This window comes from Haemorhous mexicanus, chromosome 2, assembly GCF_027477595.1.
Source record: "Haemorhous mexicanus isolate bHaeMex1 chromosome 2, bHaeMex1.pri, whole genome shotgun sequence".
Lineage (NCBI taxonomy): Eukaryota > Metazoa > Chordata > Aves > Passeriformes > Fringillidae > Haemorhous > Haemorhous mexicanus.
In genome coordinates, this window is record NC_082342.1 from 9,343,008 (window position 1) to 9,362,684 (window position 19,677).

The 19,677-nt window shown below is 39.0% G+C and overlaps 1 long non-coding RNA gene across 1 annotated transcript in view; it reads right to left on the reverse strand.

Annotated features, from left to right (window-relative positions):
* Nucleotides 1–4,910: 4,910 nt before the first annotated feature.
* LOC132324241 (uncharacterized) overlaps nt 4,911–19,677 on the reverse strand; it is a 76,595-nt gene continuing 61,828 nt past the window's right edge. The window contains exons 2-4 of the long non-coding RNA XR_009485546.1: nt 8,143–8,214; nt 6,447–6,589; nt 4,911–5,600 (exon numbers count right to left, since the gene is read on the reverse strand). This is a non-coding gene — a long non-coding RNA (uncharacterized LOC132324241). The remainder of the gene's footprint in view (nt 5,601–6,446; nt 6,590–8,142; nt 8,215–19,677) is intronic.

The following is a 19,677-nucleotide window of genomic DNA, read 5'->3' on the forward strand; positions in this document are numbered from 1 at the left end:
AGACCTTGGCACTTTGATCTTGACCCTTGGAAAAAATTACCAACCTTCTATGAGGATTTACAAGGCACAAAAATTTAAGTTGAATGATAGTGAATTCATTACAGGGTGAAAAATAGATTTTTGGGGTTTTTAGAATGGGTGCTCGGGGTCCCAAGATGGAGGAATTTCCGTGTGGCTTGTCCTTTTACCTTCTTCTTCCTAGCCTCTTCTGGGTGATGTTGGCACTTTTAGATTGGTTTAGGGTAGAAGCTCACTGTCTAACATAGGTAATAGGTATTGGGAAGTTATTGCAAATAGTGTACACGTAGTTTTTAGTATAAAAAGCTAACACCACTCCAGGGACATGAAGTGTGCCTCAACCCGACCTGCCAGACAGACCTCAGTGGGCCAGGAGAAAGAATTCTATAGATAAGAAACAATAAACAACCTTGAGAACGAGAGCTAAAGAGTTCTGACTCCTCCTTTGACTGCCGGGCTGGGAAAAGAGACTTTCTAATGCATCTGGGGTCACTCTGACCAGCAGAGATTCTGAGAGTGGGGCAAACAGCTAATCCTCCCTTCCCCCTGCACACCTTCAAACACCTGTCCCTGCACTGTGGTAGCAAGCTGCTGCTCCCCTCTTTTCCATCAGCCACTCTCTGGTTTGCTTGTCCTCGTGCCAGCAGATGCTTCTGCTTCCCAGCTGCACCCAGCATGGTTCCTGCCTGTGGGTGCATCTGGAGTGCAGCAAAGGAGCTGCACCTGCTCTTCTTCCTGGCTCACAGAAGGCAGTGGCCATGTGGAGCAACTTGCAGACCATTTTTGAGCTATGGGTGTCTTTTTCATCCTTCACCAGTGGGTAGTGATGACACCATCACCATTTCAAGCCCTAAGTGATTCTGTTTGTGGCATGCTGGGCAGGCTCCAGATGTGAACCTGGCGGAGGCACAGTGTTGCTGCTAAATTCTGCCTGGGCTCACCACAGAGCTCCAGTGAGTCACAGGTGTCTGCGTCTGTGCATGAAGACAAGGGAATCTCAGGTTTTGAATCACTCTTAGGTTTATAAAACCCATCATCTATGCATGTGGACAGCTCTGGAAGAATGTGGCAGACACAGAAAAGTTGAGAACTTGATTAAACATACTCTGTGAAAACCTCATCATAAAGGTTCAGATTATTTCATGGGACCAGATCACCTGATGTTAGTAGAAGGAAAAAATGACAGACCTGAGACAACCTGAAGTGCTTAAAATAATAAGAAAATAAATTCAAGGTTATTGATCTTATAAACCTAGTAATGTAAGTGCTTACTTTCTGTTTTCACTCTCCCAAAGCTGTGCCTTTCTACACTGAAAGAGTCAGGAAGGCTCTGTTGCATTTCTGGGTCTGGAACCCACTCACATTTCAGAGCATCCTTCGGGGTGGATTATAGGCAAGTCTGAGAGGGCCTCACTTATGACACAGAAACTTTGAAGCCTTCTTGGTTTTGTATCCAACACTGCTCATGGGCTGTGGGACAGGCAGGAGAACAGTAGGCACAGTTCTCCCTGAAAAAGTTTCTCCTTGCTCCTCAGGGAGCATGAGTCTTCAGCCAAAGGAGCAGGGCACTGAAAGATGAAACCCAGGGCACAGTCTTTGCCTGAAGCAGTAACTATGAATATTAATAGAAAAAATAAGTCCTTAGAATAGGAATGGAAATCCAAGTTTTCACTCTTTCCATGAAAATATTTAAACCTTCATGATGGATTGGATTTTAAAATCGTCCTTGAACTCATTGACCACTACCTAGCACACCCTGCTTCAGAACACTATATTTTGTAGCTCCTATTCCAAGAAGAAAAGTAATTTTCCTGAGAATTACCTTCGAAATACTCAGTTTTATGTCGCCATAGCTTCTTTGCAAAACTGCCTGTAGTGGTAACAGTCTATGCAAGGTCCGGTCCCATGCATCAGTCAGACTTACAGCATTTTATTGACAGTCCAGGAGAGACACAAGTGTCATTTCAAAAGGCATTTGCTGTTCTAATAAAACAAAATATCTAAGTATGGAAAGTGCAATATGAAGCAGACAACATCTTACAGCTACACACAAAAATGAAAATTAAATCTATGTAGCTGTGATCAAAGGAAAAATATCATTCACTTATAATTGTAAAATAAAAAGAATAAAAAATGCTTTCTATGCTTTCTAGATTATGGTCTTCAGACCAGGATCAGGTCAAGAAAGGCAGGCTCATATGTCCAACACCTTTTATTAAGAAATAAAGATTACACAAATATTAGAACTTTTAACACACCAGAATATTCTCAAGGTTGAATTAAAATAGAGTTCACCTTTCAGCATTGTACAAAAGACACTGTTAAAGTAAATGGTGCTAATTTAGTGCAAAAGGAAAATGACCTGATTGACAGCTGTGGTGAATTTTGTTCAGAAAACAGAGCTAAAAAGGCAAAATTCGCTACGTTGTCATCATCAATTCACCTTCCCTAGAAAGAGCTATCACAGAGGTAATTACTGCATCAAACCTGCTCGTATTTTTTATCTTTTTTTGGTCACATGGCTTCTGCCTCACTGGGTTTTAGATTGATACTGTCAAGCTCATTGCACCCAGTCCAGCAAGCAGGCATCGTAGCACACTATGAATTCTTTGGGTAGTTAACATGCCAGATCAAACCCTGGCATGTTTCTTGCTCTCAGAAGAGTAAAAGAAACATCAGTGCCTGGCCAGAGGTCCAGCACAGCAGCAAATCCCACATCCCATGCCTGGGCCATGCCCATATCCATGCCCATATCCATGGCTGTGTACATGCTCATGCCCTGCCCGTGTCCTGCTTGGGCATGCAGCTGCTCAGACCACCTCAGCCAGGGGTTGGGCACTCTGAGCCTGCAAAGGACCTGGATTGGCTCTGAGCCTGTGACCCCTAAAGTTGCTCCCTAAGAGACATGCTCCTGCAAGCTGGAAGGCTGACTGTCCTGGCTCCTCCTCACCCCTTCAGCTACAGGTGCCTTTCACTGCAGGAATTACCTGCAGGTGCAAAAAGACCATGGAAGTCAGATCCTGAAGAACCAGCCTAATGGTAAGGTTTGATTAAAATATTTCCCTTGAATTTGTACTGGGTGCAGGTGTCAAGGATGGGTCTCTGTGAGGATGGGCTGGAGCTGCTCCATGTCCAACACAGCTGATTCCAGACAACTCCAACTGACCCACCGTGGCAGCCACTTGTAGGAGAAGGGGCTGAAAGTGCCAAATGGAGACAGAGAACAAAAAGGGTCAGAAGCAGTGTAGGCGAGGTAAGAGGAGCAGCAGGAGGAGGAAGAAGATGAGGAGAAGGTTTTTCCTGGCTCCAGACAAGGCACCCACTTCAGCCCATGCAGATGGCCATTCCCAAGGGAGCTGCCACCCTGGAGAGCCCACACTGAAGCAGAGGAGAGATGTGAGAAGGAGAAAACCTCAGAGAGAAACAGCTGGTTTTGGACTGCGACCCCCTGGCCTGCCTGCGCTGCTCAGGTGGTGGAGTCTGGGGAGAACATTGACACTGACCCTGGGGAAAGAAGAGGAAGTGTTGTTTTCAAGTTTGTATACATATAATTTTTGTTTACTGGTACCTGCATCAGCAATTAAATACTTCTTTTAATTGGCAATAAATTCTGCTGTTTGTGTCTCTCCACAAAGGTAATTGATGTCCCTGTCCTTCTCTGAACACATGAACTGTCTTATTCTTGTTTTTCTTATTTCCTTCCCCTCATCCCTCTGAGTGAGGTGAGTAACTGAGCAGCTGGGTGGGATTTTGGCTGTCTGTCAAGGCTAACCCACCACAGATTTATTTTATTTTAAGTAAAAATTACTCTAAAATACTTACTTTGGGGGTTTTTTGGGTTGTTTTTGCTTTGGGACATTTGCAAATATTCAAATGATTCCAGCAAAAAGAAGACTTCTCTTAGTTTGGGATATTTTGCATTTGAATAAAAGCATTCCCAAAAAATTGACCCTGATGGATAAAAGAGAAAGTTCTTCAAAGACATCAAGTCAAATTAAGTTACTGAAAATGTTTTGTTAAGCTTTGGATGAGCCCCTTGGGGAAATTTCTAAGCAGAGCTTCTGATGTCTCCATGTTCTCCACAGGTTAAAAGAAAATTTAGAATTGAATTTAATGCTCTTTGAACCTAAAATCAATACAAACTCAGAACAACACAGCGGTGAAAAAGTGATTTTAATTCAAAACAGAAAGCAGAATGCATCCCTGGTCATTTTAGATTTAGAAAAATTAATTAACTTTGACACAGGTACAAGTGAGCTGGTTCATTGCGTGTCTTTCGAGGTCCAAGACAATCTTCTTAACAATCTGCTTAGTATAATTGGAGTAAATGGAGAAATACATTTGAAAATGTCAGGATTGCAATCGATATAATTGACCAGAAAGGGGTAACAGCTTTGTTACTCCTTTATGCAGCCAATGAAATGCTCTATTTTAATGAGACTATCCCAGAGAGGTTTAAATTTAAAATTATAAGGGATATGTTCAGCAGCTTGCAGAAGGTGAGATGGAATCCCATTCAGTTCCTGGAGTTCTCATTGCAGACAGAAGTTTTGATGGTAGACTTTGAAAAAAAATAAGGTTCTTGTCCCAATGAGACATTAACTGATCTCAATTACCTTAGAGCTAATCAGTGTTAAGGATGCTGAAAGTTAATAGTTTTTGCTGGAGTACCATGGCTTATCTACATTTCCTTGATACTTGAAAAAAAAAATTTTTGCATGTTCTTTGTACTGAAGATTAACCTTGTAAATATTCATGCTTAGATGAGGAGTGGAAATACAGGATGAAGACACATGAAGAGCTGACAGTCATGTAGTGAGTTTGAATATAGATTAGAAGAAGACTGTTTCAAAGTAAAAACTAAAGTCTAAAAATCCACAATTCCATCATAATTGTTTTTTTAATCAGAATTTGCTTTTATTTTGAATAGCTCACATTAATAATTTCACGTTTGGAAGTAACCCTTATGCTCCAAGTAAAATTTCAACTGTTTACTGTTAAGGTGGTCTTTTTAAGATACACTTTGCTTCAAAGTGTCTTGGTTTCTTCAAGTGAAAATGTGCTAATTTTGACAGTGAATGAGCTAAAAACTCGAAAATAAAATTACCCAGTACCACAGAAACAAAAAAGTCTGTAATATGAATATCCTTTGGTTCTTTACATATGAGCTGTTTGTCAATGTCTGGTGTTCTTCTAGTTGTTGCTGTTCCTGTTAGAAGGCAATATTAATTATAATGGTCTTGATTATTTTACAAAAACACAGTAACCCCCAGTCTTTCTTCACTGCAGAAATCTCACAGAGCTGGCATTGTTTGTTTGTTTATCTTTGTTAAGTTGGGTATTTTTGGGGTTCTTAGTGGTAGGTTTTCAGCAGCACAGTATCTAGAAAGATCTTTTTTCCTCGGGTTTGTTCTGCAAGTGATGGTCAACTGTTGTAGTTGTCTGCATCTGCTGTGTCTGTGCTCTCAGAGATGATGACTGCAAAGAGAATTGCTTTGTGTGTGTATCACAGCTGGAGGACAGTCCATATGTTCACAACCTCAGCAAGATGTTATCCAACTGTCAGGCTGACAGAGAAAACACTGAGAAGTGAAACAAAATACATTTCCATGCCTATTTTGCCTTGATATGATTAAGCATATTTCTCCCCAAATAATTCTCCCCAAAAGCCCAGGTATGAATGAAATTAGGACACAGCCTTTGAGCAAAGACAATGAAATAGGTACATTGATCAGATACTGAGGCATTTGAGAGCTTTCCCTCTGTAATAGATGTGGGGATAAATTTTGAAGGCTTTATTCAGTGTTTAGCTGAAATGATAAAAGCCACAAACTGCTTCTCTGGAAAGGAAGTGAAGCAAAACCCACAAGAACCTCTATACAAGGATGTCCCTTCGTGCCAGGTGTGCACAGACACAAAAAGACAGGCGGGTAGAGAACAATTTTGTGGCGACACTACACCTTGCACTGAAATTTCTTAGAACTGGAAACAAAAATGCCTTAATCTCCTCCCTCTCCTGCCTTGTTATTCTTCCATGAATATCTTCATGCCGAAAGATAACAGTGGGATCCCTTCCCTTCCCTTCCCTTCCCTTCCCTTCCCTTCCCTTCCCTTCCCTTCCCTTCCCTTCCCTTCCCTTCCCTTCCCTTCCCTTCCCTTCCCTTCCCTTCCCTTCCCTTCCCTTCCCTTCCCTTCCCTTCCCTTCCCTTCCCTTCCCTTCCCTTCCCTTCCCTTCCCTTCCCTTCCCTTCCCTTCCCTTCCCTTCCCTTCCCTTCCCTTCCCTTCCCTTCCCTTCCCTTCCCTTCCCTTCCCTTCCCTTCCCTTCCCTTCCCTTCCCTTCCCTTCCCTTCCCTTCCCTTCCCTTCCCTTCCCTTCCCTTCCCTTCCCTTCCCTTCCCTTCCCTTCCCTTCTTCCCTTCATTTTGAGACCTTTTCAGTTTCAATGTCATCCACCTCTTCTTTGATCCCACAAGATCACTTTATCAGTCTCACTGTTCAATCCTTCTCCCCAAGTCTGCTTCAGTATCAGAGACTTTCCTGAACTTTGTTCAAATTTAGAAAGCTCTTGAAGACTGTAAAGGTATGAAAAACTATAAAGGTATGGATACAAGGAATTAAAGCTTAAAATAGGATTTCTGAAGTGGAGGTCTGCTAAATTAGTGGTCTTTGATCAGTTATTAGCCTGAGTTCAGGAAGAAAATTCATAAAGTTTTGAAATACTAAGTACAAGAAATGAATCTTTGAAATATATGTAGCTGCTGAAACTTTTAAAAGTATAATCCACAGAATAATTTAGAGCATGCCCAATGTCCCTAGTGGCAGTGATGACATTTTAATCTTTGACAAAATTAAGGAAGTACTCAGGCAAACTTTTGGGATATTTGACTGACTGCCTGACAGCTATTAATCTAACATTTCACATTGCCAACTGAAATTGAATGAAATAATGCTGTAAGTTTTTTCCCCCAGAAAATTTTATAGAAATAGACGTAAAAATAACAGAAAACTCCAAAGAAGCTCAGCATTGAGAAATTGCTCAGTATTGAAAAATTGCTTTGCATACAGCCCAACATTCTGTGGGAAAGGTACCTTAACACCACTTCTCATCTGATGAGCTGAGGTGGAGCCTCCTCATTCTAAGCCAGAAAAATCACCAAAGTGTGATTTCCTTTTTTAAATCTGTCTCCTCACGTACCTTACCCCACAGCTGAACCTGCTAGAGACTTCTATTCATGATCACTTATACATTTTACCAGACTTTTTCCCACTGTCTGCAGGATATAAATTACTGTCTGCCTCCTGGTTCAGTCTAAGTAAAATATCATGTGTGAACAGCAATGCTTAATGATGACCAGATGTCAACATCTCAAACTCTGACATCTTTCTTAAGACAATCTTTGAATACTGACTGACTCAAACATCATTTCCCTCCATCACTTTGGGCGAACCACTTGTGGCAAAAACCCCACCATAAAACCCAAACAAACAAGCAAAACTCCCCTGTGCACTAATTTTATCTGTCTAGTTTAGGCAATCTAGAGTTTGAATTTCCAAAACTTCTTAAGTCTTCATGGAAGTTAGAGGGAAAAGTAAGCCTTCTGTATATTTTATAATCATGCCATAAATACTTGAATTCGTAACTGACCATCTTAGGTGGAGAAATGAATTGTTGAAGAGCAGTACAGGAAGACAGCCAGGTAGTATCCAAAGAACCTTCTGCTCAGATTCAAGCAACCCAGATACATATTTTATGCTGAGTCTGTCACCTTCTTATTGAAAAAAAAATCCACAGGGCAAAACCAGAAGGGATCTGGGCATATGAGTAAAAAGCACCTCACGTTTCTCCAAGATAAAGATTGTTTAGATAGACAGACTTGAGACTACAAAACTGTTCATTTTAACAGGCAAACACAGAGTTGTTCACCTGAAGGAATCAGGCAGACTTGAAAGGAAGTATTTTTCTGTAACCTGTTTGAAGTGACTCTCTTTGGAAATAGTTCCCATTAAAAGAAAACAGATCATCCATCTAGAGAAAAAAACACCCCCAAAGAAGGGAAATCCCTTCAGTTTTCAAGCGAAAAGTCTATTTGGGCTGCAGAGAGAGAAATAGATAAGATAATCTTACCACTGTGCCAGCTTCAAGATAGACATTTCACAAAAGAAATCTGGCCAGCCCCAGGGCCTGAGTCAGTCTGTCCTGCAGAGAGAGGTCACAAAGTGTATTCAGGTGTGAGACTGTGTGCTAGGTGTTCATGGTGGATAGTGTGTGCCACTAAACCCAATATGGTATTTCCATGACTTCTGTCCCTCTCCTTTTCACCCCTGCATTTTTAATGAAAACAAGCATCTGTGAATGCATAGGTGAACTTAAAAATTGTTCTCCACGTAACATAAGATCTATGAACACTCCTGAGTCTGTGCTTCTGATGTTGATTCCGAGAAATAAGTGGCATCATTATTATGTACTGTCACTCGTCATAAGCTGTGAGAATGCTTTTAGCTGAAAATGGAGGCCTTTGTTTGCATAGTTAAGGACCACCAGTACTTCTTATTTGTTTTGTATTGATTTACACAAATGAAGTTCTTCTATATCCTTAATCGAAGAAATTATATCCTCTTAAGGTATTTTAGTCCTGGAAGCAAAATGTTATGAGTTCAAATCCTGTTTAACATTTATACTAAATGCTATATAACTACTCAGAGTTTTTTTATTTTCATGTAAAAATCTAATTTTATCCTTCTCAATATATGTGTTGACCCTATTGTTTATAGTTAAATTAAAATTCCTAATAATAAAAGCCAGTGATCATAGCAAAGATTGCTGTTAATAGTTGCCCAGCATGCTAGAATTGTGGTCTGTTATGTTCATCATGCAAGGGAATAATGTCATCATTAGGATGCTCTTTCCCATATAATTAATTAATTAATTAATTAAACACTATGGGATTGCAATAGATCTTTTATAGTGCCATGTGTAACATAAAGATACTACTATTAAAATAATTTAAGTGAAAAGTAAGTCTCACCCTGAAAGAAATTGTTCAAGAGGATTTAGTAAATAAAATATTTACAGGAACAAAAAGTCCATTTAGAATTGTTCAGGTATGGCTATTGTGGCTATTCTCTCCAAATATGGGGTCTTGCTTGGAAAGGCTTATATCTTATCAGACAGTGAAATCTATAATAAAGAAATTAAGAAGAGTCAACAAGACAAAAATGCACGTTCTTGCAAAAAAGCTATCCAATTTCCAGTCACAGAAGATTTAGAAAGTCAAGCTGTTGTTCTCTCAGGTCCTGGAAACATGGTAGGTGTGGCAAGGGGTAAAACATCCTCTGCATTAAAAGCCACAGCTTGGAAAGGATCTTCAAAACTGCAAGGAAGAGGCCACCACTAGAAGAGTAGAGGTTTGAAGGACTGATAGTTCCAGAACAATGTCTATGATTTCCTCTGCTGGAAGAAGCAATTCCCATTTGAAGAATATCACAAACTTACATACCATTCAGTTAAAGCAGTACAGGAGGTACAGAAATGTGTAATGAAATACCTAACAAGGGAGGCAATCACCAGAATACAATCAATCCTGACAACACCCAGGGTTGCACTTTCACAGTGCTTTTGATCCCACAGATATCACATGTGCATTGTGAAGGACCCAACAGAAAGGGTGTGACTTGAAATCCACCATGGGCTTGAGGCCAAAAATGATGGAAAATTGTGTAAGCAGTGGCTGGACAGTCAACACTTTGACTGGGAGGTTCTGGTCAAGAATAGTCTAATCAACAATCTCATTAACACTGCTGTTAATTAAGAAAGTCAAATTCATCAGATTTATCATATTTCATTTTATTCCAATGTCCTCTTCATATAGAAAACATGAATAGATTTTGGGAGAAACATAATGCAACTGTATTTGTGCTAAAGGACATGATAGAGACTAAATGGATTCCTTTGGGTTGAGACTTCAAAGTAGTTCCTGAAAGAAATGCAGTCCAGCTAAGTCTAAATATAGAATTGCAGCTCTGACCTTTAGATGTGAATGTCTATGCTTTTATTTTAGACTTAACATCCTTGCAAGGGTAGAGCAGGCTGGATATGTTTTAGGGGTCAAAAATTAGCAAAAAGTTTGTATATGGCAATCAAAGAGAAGCCAACCAACACAACACAAAGTTAAAAATAGAAAATAGTGACCAGAAAACATCTAGGATTATAGCCAAGGGATATGTGTGCATGAGGTGGTCAGGGAACTGTAGATAGCCCAGGATAATAGGTTTATGTCTTGCCAGCAAGTTTCTTTCAGGTTATATGAAGTTCCCATATGATTCTGATGGAAGCATTGCTCCACCTGATTCACAAGGTTGTCCTGGAAGAGATAAAGGTAAAACTATACTCTGTGGGGAAGGAATAAAAAACTGATAATCATTGTTCACTGTGATTTTTTTACTATGCTGGTGTTTTCTCTTAAGCAGGAGAAGCTAAAATTAGGGTTATTCACACTGAGGTCATATATCTCTCCTTTGAATCTATCTTGTTACAAGCCTTATAAAAATAACAACACATGGACAAAAAAAAATCTGAATTTGGTGGGAAATTGAATAATTGTAATCACTTAGTTTTTTTAAAGGAAGTTTTACTGTCATTTACATAGGAACTCCACATATGGCTCTATATGAGGAAATGCACATGCAGCTGACCAGGGAGGAGATATAAAGCTTAATTTATTTGAATTACAGAATTGAGAGGAAATGCTTCTACTTCTCAAATCCTCACAGATGACTCTTCTCACACTATTTTAAAAGGTAAGTTGAAATAGGGTTACAAGAACTGTTTCTAGGAAGTCAAATAAAAAGCTACTAGGGTTTCATTCAGTATGGAGACTTCATGAGCACTATTAATAAAACCCAAACTAGTAGTTTTAATCATATCAAATGATTACTTGTTTTAGTAGAGGTCTTACAGACTTCACAGAGGGTGCAGATTTGCTCTAGTGCTGCTTTTTCTTTCAGGGTGAAGGAATTTCAGACTAATCTCTTAATATAGAAACTCTCTAGAAATTGCTTTATATTAGTTATGTTCCCCTTGTCTGTAAAGTGCAAACAAATACCCAGATCTGTTATTCTCCTGTGATTTCAGTTGTGTTCTTTGAAATGACGTGCCAACACTGTGAGTGACATATCCATTCTCTGGCAATTTGTCATTGATAGATTATTCTTTAATTAAAGTTTCAAGATGGATTTTCTTGTACTCAGGAACAGCAGCTTTACAGTTTTATCTGGAGGCATAAGGCAACAGTGCAGATCTATAGATGTCATTTAACATAAAGATATTTAAATATATATTTTTATATATTGCAGTCACATAAATTTTTGTAATACTTTCATCTTTTTTAAACAGAGAGTAATTTTAAGCCCAAAATTTAAACCCTTTCCTAGACTAAAAATACTGATGCAAATCAATATATGTTTCAGCAGGCTGGTGTTGGTGCATGTCTGTTCAACATACTGCTATCTGATCCCATGACTTGTAACGTTAATAACAAAATCAATCAAGTGCCACAAAAGTGAATTGAAAGACTCCCATGGCCAAATTTGAAAATAGAATTAAGAACCACAAAACTGATTAGCACTGTATAACCTTGAGACCACTTGAACTCCACAAAGGCTGTAATTTTTATTTAGAGAGAGATTCATCAAAATATTTTTAGATTATAACAGAGTGAAGCTCATCACAAAATAAGGTGGAGGACAGACTTGTTTAAAAGATGGGTTCAGTAAGAGGAATAAGGCCACGATTTACATCTCCCTAACATAAAATAATTTGAACTCATCTCTCTCAAAACAAACAAGAAAACAAACAAGCCTCCAAAACTCCCAAACAAATAAATAAAAAATAGTAAAACAAAGGGAGCAATATGGTATTTTTCAAAATAAGGGGCTAGGTGACCTAAGAAGCATGTTGACTTTTTTGAGCTCTGCATTTTCCCAGCCTTCCCAGCCAAGCACTTCTTAACAAAGGAACATTTTTCCAGTGAATTCATTTCTAAATAGCAGCTAGTTTTCTTTCTGGATTTTTTTTCCTAGCCTGTTGCAAGGTGATGAGTTGGGAGTGAAAGAACTGGCAGACTTTCTCTTCACAGACAGGTGTGATTTAGGGGTATTATTTCTATTTTCAGTATACTGTGAATCACACAGATTTGGAGTGCAAGGTTTGCACAAAATGTAATGAGTCAAAGCCTTAATAAATATTTACATCTCTAGTGCAAAACTGAATAAACTATAGGTCCAGGGTACTGTAACCTTTCATTAAAAAAATGTGAACTAGTCCCCACAGGACTTGTCAGCTTCTCATACATCATATGAAATTCAACACAAACATTCAGGAGCAGTAGTATGCTTTGCAGCATTTATTAAACTTGCTCCTTTATCCTCCCTTCTTACTATTCTTCTAATAATGTATTATATGGCAAATGATTATTGGGTTTGTGTTGGCTTTTTTTAATGAAAAAGTCACAAAATACGTGCCTTGGAGACGTGAGAAAATGACATAGTTGTTGGGAGAGAGTATGGAACCTGTAATGCAACACAACATAATTGGTGTGCAAGTTCCCTTCCTTACTGATTTCTGTCAAAATCCTAATTCATATCTTGTTTCATGCCAGCTTCCTTTGGCAATTTTATTCTGCATCAAGGTGTACCATTTGTCAAAGGTTAATAAATAAATGGTGGTTAATAAATAACTGTAGCATGCTTGTAGTTATCAATAAGTAATTATTTAACTTTTTATAATGAACTATTTATTAAAACATATGTTCATCTTCTCCTAAAATTTTAATTAAAGTCTGATTTATAAATAATCCCCAAGAAATTACTTACTCCCATTTATGAGGTTGTCTTAACTCTCTAAGGTGTTTATGATTTCCAGAATTTTGCAACCATGCTCACTCTGTTTTGGGTATCAAAAATATATTAAACTGATATTCTTTTGTGTTTTTTGCCTGGTTTCCTTTGTCTGCTCCCACTTCTCTTTTTCACCATCCTTTTCTGAACATTCATTGTGCTTCTTCAGCCAGAGACCCCACTTTAATTTATACTGGCTGCCTTACCCACAAGTCATTCCCTTCTGGTGAGACAATATCTTTTTGCTGGAGACAGAAAAAAAACATAAAAAGGGGGGGAAGTGGGGAGTGGTAAAGGAAGAAAATTAAAAATGTGTTTTATATTATTGGGCTGTTGCCAGCTGCACAAAATGGCTTATAACCTGGCCTGGTAGCAGTCTGAAAAGGGCAAGTAAGCTTCAAGCACAGTCTTCACATTAGAAATAAGTATGAAGATAAATTTATATTCATAAAACATACAAGATCATGCTCAAGATGTTTTAAATCTTTTTCTTTAACTAGGGAGCAGCAATGCTTAAGTTACCCTTTTCTTCATGAAATGTGTAATGGTGCTCTTTTAAGACAGGCTGCATTGTAATTACTGCTTTGCTACTGCAGTGTACTTCAGGGAATTGTAACTCACTGAACAAAGGTATCTTGCTTTTAGTTGCTGAACAGGCAATTAGCTTTCCCCAAAATGGCATTTTCATATCCCAGCAGCGCCATGAAGCACAAAAAAAAGTCTATACATCATATATTGAGCTCTCTCCTGTTTCATAGACTCCGAGGCTCCTTTCACACACGCTGCTGATCTGCGTTTGTCAGTGAAAAATCAGAATAACAAAGCAACATCACACTCCCTCTTGTCACTTGTCATATCTTTCCACCAAAGGAAATTTGCACTGATCAGCTGTAGCAATTTGGGAGTATTCAGCCTAGAAGCTGCCTCCTCTTTCTTATCTTTTACAAGGGAGGTACTGAGTTGTGTGTGCTTGGGGAGAATTCCTCCTGAGTCCTAGCACTGGGTCCCATAGGTCCCCAAACTTTCATAGTTTTGAAGGAATTGTTCTCCATAAGCATTTTTCCTACAAGGGTTTCCTGCAAAACATCAGTGGAGTTTTACCCCAAGAAAAAGAACAGTATCGATTTGTCACCCCTGAATAAAGCTGAAACTTAGAAAGAAGATTTATTCTGAAAAAGTAATGGTTAAATCCAGGAAAAAATATTACAAAACCAAAAATCACTTTTCCTTGCTGTCTCCTAAGACTTCTTGGTGGGGTGTCTTGGGAGGGAAAATTTCCTCCACACCTGACTCCTGCCTTTTAAACCTGACCTTTAAAATGAGCATGGGAAGCTGGTGGCATAGCCTTCTTCATCCCATCTGCTTTGCTTCAGGGAGCATCTATGCATTCTTTTCTTTTCATCTATGGTAAAACTCCCCCTCCTAGCCTTCCTTTCTCAGCATCCTTTGCTTCCCGTTTTCATGAAATGCGGGTTTTAGATTTGTTCTAAAAATGTAAAAGTACTAATCCTCCTTCCTTGTTCTTCAGGATTGGTATCCAAGACACATAATGCAGTGGTAGTGAAGAGGATCCTTCATTTCTGTGAAGGGTTTACAGTCCCAAGGCATTCCTCTGTCTCACAATATTCGTATTTATAGTGACTTTCAAACTGAGTTCAGTCTTTTCCAGAACTCTCTCCATGGAAGGAATAGGATCATACCCTGTATAAGTGGCCTCAGGATTGTCCTGACTTACCTACACCATGGACTAGGAATTTAGGGTCAACTCTGGTTCACTGACCTTTAGAAGAGCCTAGGCCACAGCTGTGTCCATGCAGCCTTTTGATAGGAAAAAAACAAACAAAATTTAAAAGGAAAAGCTTTGTATTGTGGAACATTTCAGGGTTCTTAAATAGGTTCCCTTCTTATTGTTTTAGTTTCGGTTTCTTTTTTAGCGAGAATTATCAGTTGCTGCCACGGCCTCCCCAGGGATGTGGTGGATTATCCATCACTGGAGGTCTTCAAGGTGTGATTGGGCAGGATCAATAATCTGATCTAGGCTCCCTTTCCTATGAAAGATTGGCCAAGAGGATTTTGCAAGGTCCCTCCCAACCTGGGTTCTTCTATGATTTCATGATTCCAGAGGGTTCTGTGAGTAGCAGGTCTCTATGAGCTTGCAGGGGGAGAGGTTTTAAGGATTTTGCTTTCCAGTTTGGAACATCTACAGCTGTGCACTAGGAGAAGAAGAAATATATAACAGCTATCATATAATCCAAATTGTCCAAATGCAATATTAAAGTGCTCACCCTCACAGAATAGACATCTTGACCATGTTTATATCCAAAAATAAATTGTTTACTCCCTCAGCTGACCTTTTTCATTTCAACAGGTGAGCTACTCCCGTTTTATTATATTTATGCCATTTAAAATTTTTTTCCACTCCTTTTGACCTTTAATATTCTCTATGGGACATTCTGGCACATATGCCTGTATTTTAAGTCAAATATAATCCATTTGACTTCATATTTATTCAGTCAGTTTCCAGCTTGATACATCTGAATACCTGTTACTCTCTACAAAACCAGATGTGTATGACAGATCATTGCCCATCAGTGACACAGACCCAGCTGAAGCAATTCCTACAATTGCCCTACAAATTCATACCAGCATAATTACTCAAGGCAAATAAAGAAGCATTATCCTGAGGAAATTTTTTTTTTTAATAGGGATTATTCCAAGGAATATTTCAGGGGAAAATTGTGATCCTGTCTAACATAAATAATCATGCCACACTGACAGAAATTTACTGTGTGTGGCTATTCCAGTGTGCTGCCACAGATTTCTGGGAGGCTAGGATGACAGCAGGCAATTGCCATCAAGAAAGCAGCAACTCCTTTCAGGCTCTCTGCAAAGTGCTGATGTGTCCACAGACTGGGTGAATAAACAACTTGCTTTCTGTACTGCTGAAGCAAGCTGTGTCAACAAGACAGAATTTGAATTATTACATGCTGCTGTTACATCTATAGAAGCAGAAGAAGGGAGTAGATGATTATGGCACAGAGCTTGTGGTTAGGGAGGGAGTAATAGTAGCTCTTCAGCATTAGTTGCTGATGGAAAACATCTGCTTCCTTTCCCATCCCCATGAAACAGGCACTTGGGAAATGTTCCCGGATGGTATCTCTCTGATCTGGGTCATTCCTTTACTTGGAAGTCTTATGCAATGTTTGGATCCACTGAGAAATCATTAAATATCAGAATGGAAGGCAGATAAGGGATCTGCTGCCTGCATTCCTGCATGGTGTCTGACGTGTGGCCTCCAAGTGTATGAAAAGTGATGCCAGCCCCTGCTGCTGCAGCAGGCGGCACAAGAGGTCCTTTATTCCTCCCTGGAGCAGGAGTGGGGGAAATCCAGATTCCCAGACTCCTTCCACCAGAACCCACCACAGCCCAAGCTGATAATATTCACCTTCAGCTGCAGCACACTGAGCTCAGAGGTTAACTAGCCCTACATCATGAGGGGGACAGGAATGTCACACATGATTCTGGGAAGGGGCTTTGTTTTCTACTGATTACAAATATCCTTTTTGTTTTGTTTTTTTTTTTTCCTCAGGCACATGTTTTCTCTTCAGGACTAAAGCTCCTCCATGTTCTTCAAGGTAAACCACACAATGTATCATCATGCAAAAAAAATGTAAGGAATGTGATGCAAAGGAGTGGTGGTTTTGCTTAGCCACCATGTTTTCAAAGTTTGTTACCAGCACATTTAATCCAACATACAATAAAAAATAAAGGATCCAGGTTGTGAAATAATGACTGAAAGAGAATAAGGACATTAGAGAAGAGGCAAATTTTCATTTTGAATCCAAATTTAACCAAAAGGGTGGCAGGATTGATTTCATGGTCTCATGAAGCAGTGCCTGCAAAGGAGAAAATGGGGGCTTTAAATCTAAAGAATTTCTGATTGCAGAAAGTGTGAATACAGAACGATTTCCCCAGCCACTGTATTAATCATTCAGGGTCTGAAGGGAGCTATATCTGTATATATAAACTATATATATGAACATACACATATAGAGAGAGTATATGCTCTTACAGATAGGAACATTACTGAGTCTTACAGATAAGCATGAAGGAAGATAACAAGCCTTTCTTTTATATTCTTTAATGATATACATACAGGAATCTTTTTTTTCTTTTGATTGTGTGAGTTTATATGTAATTAGTAGATAAGTGAGGTGAGGGAGATAAGAGTTTTATTTCAAGGTGCCTTTATTTTATGTGTGTAGAATGTATCAGTGTTAAAATAGCTGTATATAATTGAGTGTTTTATTCACATTGTGTGTATGTCAGATTGGTTACTGTAATTGTGTTCAAGTCTCAAAGCAACTTGGTTTAAAACCTATAAGGACTGTAGTAAAATAAAGCAGGAAAGCAAGTTTTAAAAGTTTCCCCACACTTTGGTGGACTATGATAAAGCATCTCTTCATAGTTAAAGCATCCAACCATTATGCTTCATAAATCCAAATTTGTATTACTCACATTTATTTACAATATTTTGGGAGAAGCCTGGCACTGTACCAGAAATACAGTTTAAAAAGCAATAAATGTCAGAGAAAAAAAATCCCTTCTGTCATCAAGTGATAAAAGAAGAGTTTGCTAAATATATAGTGATGAATTAAAATATTACTAGTAAGACAGAGCCTATACATAATCTTGGAAGGGAAATTCTGGAGATGAAGAGATACTGTAGTACAAGCTAGCTGTTCTGTAAATAACAAAATAAAACACTACAACGAGCCATCTGCTTGCTCTTAATGGAGACAATTGGAAATTCTCACACTGTATTTATTTATTTACTTTAAAAGGACATGATTTCTTTCATTTATCTTTAAGCATTTAGGAATATTAATTAAAATGTCAAAGGAAGGTATCAGAGGGAGATGGATTTGATGTAGCAGCTTCTGAGTCTTATTCTGTTCCTTGGTCTGTGACAAATCAATTTAAAAACACTGATTTGACATCCCTGATACACAGAATAGGATAACAAAGCCAAGAAATTGTTCCCCTAAATGCAGGCTCATCTCTCTTGATTCAGTGGGGCTGTTGCTCACTTCTATTGTTTGCTAAAGTCTAAATCCTCGACAGCTTTCTGGGGGAAAAACCCCAAGAAAACTACAAAGCTCAAAGCTGGGATTCCAAAAAATCCTAAACCCCATTCCTGAATATTGCTAAAGCCAAAGCAACTAAGAGCAAGACTGCATTGACTGCTTGCAGCCCACCACAGCAAGGTTTGCTGATGTGTGCCCAACAGCACAGCAACAGAGCCTTTTTCCATGATAATGACACTTGGATTAGGTGTTCTCCACCCACCTATTTGAATACTTTTCTACCATTTAAATCTGTTTTTCCCTCTGTGACACAAATTTGCCAGCATGCCATTGCTACAATTATAGTGACCCACCATTTTATAAAACATAAAGCCCAGGCCCTGTACCTTGACTTTGAAAGCTAAGGGGAAAAAAATCAGAAAAATGTGGATAAATACACTCAACAGCCAAGCACAGCACCTCCTCCTGAACATGTTGGCAACCTCAAGTAACAAGGCTGTCAGATTTTACAAGCCCTGTTTTGATGTGGCCTGGCTCAGGAGATTGTATGTGAGGCAGTTCCCCTGCTGAAATTATTTCAGTGTGCATGAAATAATTTAATCCTCACAAGACAGAGGAAGAGATCATTAGAAAAGTGCAGAGGAATGGTAAAGAAGTAGTCAAGACTGGTGTTCCAATGTGTACTAAATAAGAGTAGCAAGCACTTGAAATAATGTTTTATGGCCCAGTAGGTTAGATCCACATTTGATGATGCTAAAACACGTGTAACTGTATTTCCTGCATTCAGAACAAATGCTTTTATTGTTTGATTGACAGGGAAAGCCATCTCTTCATCTGTGTTTTATCAGAAAGGGATTTAAACACTCAGTACTTAGGCCACTGATGAACATTTCCGTTTCTAAGCTTCAGCCCTGTGCCATATACAAGTTAGATGAACTAATTATGCAGGACAAGAGAATTGTTAGTTTGTTAGCCTGAGATGGCAGGAGTATGAACTCTTACAGGGCCATGCCTGATATTATTGCTTCCAATGAATAAAAGGACTTACTGCCCTAAACACCTACAAAATCATGAATATTTTCCAATTCTTTTCTTATGTAAACAGTTTCTGCTGCCATCACAAAGACATTATTGGTGGATAAAAGGAAAAAAATCTGTGTGGTAATGAATGTCAAGCTGGCTTTCATAAGCTATCACACTCCATTAAGATGAAGGATACACTGAAAAAATATACAGCCCCACAAGGTGATATAAATGCCCATAGCCAACAGGATCAAAAATTTGGCAGCTTTTACACTGACATTTCTGATACCATAGAGAAGGCTGCTCTGACAGGCACTGCCAAAGCCTTGTCTCATGGCAGGGGCAATAGGACAAGGAACTGGGACTTTTTTTCAGACATGAAAAAGCCATTTCATTTCCCCAGAGGTGTTACAGAAAGCTGTTAGAGAACCCTGGTTACTTTAGCACAATGGAGCCCTGAAGGATAATCCAAAATGCAGACATGGGTTTGGAAAAATATCCTAGATTGCATAATTTCATCAAGGTAACCGTCAAAGAGCTGCTTGAAAAGTCAAAATGGAGAATTATGGCTCTTACCTTATGAAGTGATTCAACACCTCTAGTGTTGATAGGAACAGGGCTGGATGGACAGAGGAAGTTATAAAAGTCAAATTTAA